The sequence below is a fragment of the Platichthys flesus genome, chromosome 22 (genome assembly GCF_949316205.1).
Source record: "Platichthys flesus chromosome 22, fPlaFle2.1, whole genome shotgun sequence".
NCBI classification, from domain to species: domain Eukaryota; kingdom Metazoa; phylum Chordata; class Actinopteri; order Pleuronectiformes; family Pleuronectidae; genus Platichthys; species Platichthys flesus.
In genome coordinates, this window is record NC_084966.1 from 14653042 (window position 1) to 14655541 (window position 2500).

General features: G+C 48.1%; 2 protein-coding genes, 2 non-coding genes and 12 pseudogenes across 4 annotated transcripts in view; 1 reads left to right on the forward strand and 15 right to left on the reverse strand.

Annotated features, from left to right (window-relative positions):
* LOC133933439 (zinc finger protein 260-like) overlaps positions 1 to 2500 on the reverse strand; it is a 627571-nt gene that overhangs the window by 451482 nt on the left and 173589 nt on the right. The window lies entirely within an intron of this gene.
* LOC133933462 (histone H4-like) overlaps positions 1 to 2500 on the forward strand; it is a 556161-nt gene that overhangs the window by 228852 nt on the left and 324809 nt on the right. The gene's annotated exons all lie outside the window — the stretch shown is intronic.
* Positions 3 to 121, reverse strand: LOC133941480 (5S ribosomal RNA; annotated as a pseudogene).
* On the reverse strand, positions 184 to 302 carry LOC133942917 (5S ribosomal RNA; annotated as a pseudogene).
* On the reverse strand, positions 364 to 482 carry LOC133941185 (5S ribosomal RNA; annotated as a pseudogene).
* Positions 545 to 653, reverse strand: LOC133940944 (5S ribosomal RNA; annotated as a pseudogene).
* LOC133944011 (5S ribosomal RNA) lies at positions 715 to 833 on the reverse strand (annotated as a pseudogene).
* On the reverse strand, positions 896 to 1014 carry LOC133945006 (5S ribosomal RNA). Its single transcript, XR_009916766.1, has one exon. It is a non-coding gene; the product is annotated as a 5S ribosomal RNA (ribosomal RNA).
* Positions 1077 to 1195, reverse strand: LOC133941289 (5S ribosomal RNA; annotated as a pseudogene).
* Positions 1258 to 1376, reverse strand: LOC133942556 (5S ribosomal RNA; annotated as a pseudogene).
* Positions 1439 to 1557, reverse strand: LOC133934538 (5S ribosomal RNA). The gene has a single exon (XR_009912717.1). It is a non-coding gene; the product is annotated as a 5S ribosomal RNA (ribosomal RNA).
* On the reverse strand, positions 1620 to 1736 carry LOC133942392 (5S ribosomal RNA; annotated as a pseudogene).
* LOC133938425 (5S ribosomal RNA) lies at positions 1799 to 1917 on the reverse strand (annotated as a pseudogene).
* On the reverse strand, positions 1980 to 2098 carry LOC133942354 (5S ribosomal RNA; annotated as a pseudogene).
* LOC133939701 (5S ribosomal RNA) lies at positions 2160 to 2278 on the reverse strand (annotated as a pseudogene).
* Positions 2341 to 2459, reverse strand: LOC133943041 (5S ribosomal RNA; annotated as a pseudogene).

Sequence of the window (2500 nt, forward strand, 5' to 3'; positions counted from 1 at the left end):
AAAGCTTACAGAACCTGGTATTCCCAGGCAGTCTCCCATCCAAGTACTAACCAGGCCCGACCCTGCATAGCTTCCGAGATCAGACGAGATCGGGCATATTCAGGTTGGTGTGGACGTAAGCGAATGAGTCCACCTTCTGAACCTTATTTATACATGTAAATAAGTCAGGTAAAAGTGGAAAAAAGCTCAGAGAACGTGGTATTCCCAGGCAGTCTCCCATCCAAGTACTAACCAGGCCCGACCCTGCTTTGCTTCCGAGATCAGACGAGATCAGGCGTATTCAGGTTGGTATGGCCGTAAGCGATTGAGCCCAGCCTCTGAACCTTATTTATACATGTAAATACGTTAGGTAAAATGGAAAAAAGCTTACAGCAGCTGGTATTCCCAGGAAGTCTCCCATCCAAGTACTAACCAGGCCCGACCCTGCGTAGCTTCCGAGATCAGACGAGATTGGGCGCATTCAGGTTGGTGTGGCCGTAAGCGAATTAGTCCACCCTCTGAACCTTATTTATACTTGTAAATACGTCAGGTAAGAGTGGAAAAAAGCTTACAGCACCTGGTATTCCCAGGCAGTCTCCCATCCAAGTACTAACCAGGCCCGACCCTGCTTAGCTTCCGAGATCGGGCGCATTCAGGTTGGTGTGGCCGTAAGCAAATGAGTCCACCCTCTGAACCTTTTTATACATGTATATACGTCAGGTAAAAGTGGAAAAAAGCGTACAGCACCTGGTATTCCCAGGCAGTCTCACATCTATGTTCTAACCAGGCCCAACCCTGCTTAGCTTCAGAGATCAGACGAGACCGGGCGTATTCAGGTTGGTGTGGCCGTAAGCGAATGAGTCCACCCTCTGACCCTTATTTATACATGTAAATACGTCAGGTAAAAGAAGAAAAAAGCTTACAGCACCTGATATTCCCAGGCAGTCGCCCATCCAAGTACTAACCAGGCCCGACCCTGCTTAGCTTCCGAGATCAGACGAGATCGGGCGTATTCAGGTTGGTGTGGCCGTAAGCGAATGAGTCCACCCTCTGACCCTTATTTATACATGTAAATACGTCAGGTAGAAGAAGAAACAAGCTAACAGCACCTGGTATTCCCAGGCAGTCTGCCATCCATGTACTAACCAGGCCCGGCCCTGCTTAGCTTCCGAGATCAGACGAGATCGGGCTTATTCAGGTTGGTGTGGCCGTAAGCGTTTGAGTCCACCATCTGAACCTTATTTATACGTGTAAATACGTCAGGTAAAAGTGGAAAAAAGCTTAAACCACCTGGTATTCCCAGGCAGTCTCCCATCCAAATACTAACCGGGCCCGACCCTGCTTAGCTTCCGACATCAGACGAGATCGGGCGTATTCAGGTTGGTCTGGCCATAAGCGTTTGAGTCCACCCTCTGAACCTTATTTTTACATGTAAATACGTCAGGTAAAAGTGGAAAAAAGCTTACAGCACCTGGTATTCCCAGGCAGTCTCCCATCCAAGTACTAACCAGGCACGACCCTGCTTAGCTTCCGAGATCAGACGAGATCGGGTGTATTCAGGTTGGTGTGGCCGTAATCGATTGAGTCAACCCTCTGAACCTTATTTATACATGTAAATACGTCAGGTAAAAGTGGAAAATAGCTTACAGCACCTGGTATTCCCAGGCAGTCTCCCATCCAAGTACTAACCAGGCCCGACCCTGCTTAGCTTCAAGTCAGACGAGATCGGGCGTATTCAGGTTGGTGTGGCCGTAAGCGAATGAGTCCACCCTCTGAACCTTATTTATACATGTAAATAAGTCAGGTAAAAGTGGAAAAAAGCTTACAGAACCTGGTATTCCCAGGAAGTCTCCCATCCAAGTACTAACCAGGCCCGACCCTGCATAGCTTCCGAGATCAGACGAGATCGGGCATATTCAGGTTGGTGTGGCCGTAAGCGAATGAGTCCACCTTCTGAACCTTATTTATACATGTAAATAAGTCAGGTAAAAGTGGAAAAAAGCTTAGAGAACGTGGTATTCCCAGGCAGTCTCCCATCCAAGTACTAACCAGGCCCGACCCTGCTTTGCTTCCGAGATCAGACGAGATCAGGCGTATTCAGGTTGGTATGGCCGTAAGCGATTGAGCCCAGCCTCTGAACCTTATTTATACATGTAAATACGTCAGGTAAAATGAAAAAAAGCTTACAGCAGCTGGTATTCCCAGGAAGTCTCCCATCCAAGTACTAACCAGGCCCGACCCTGCATAGCTTCCGAGATCAGACGAGATCGGGCATATTCAGGTTGGTGTGGCCGTAAGCGAATGAGTCCACCTTCTGAACCTTATTTATACATGTAAATAAGTCAGGTAAAAGTGGAAAAAAGCTTAGAGAACGTGGTATTCCCAGGCAGTCTCCCATCCAAGTACTAACCAGGCCCGACCCTGCTTTGCTTCCGAGATCAGACGAGATCAGGCGTATTCAGGTTGGTGTGGCCGTAAGCGATTGAGCCCAGCCTCTGAACCTTATTTATACATGTAAATA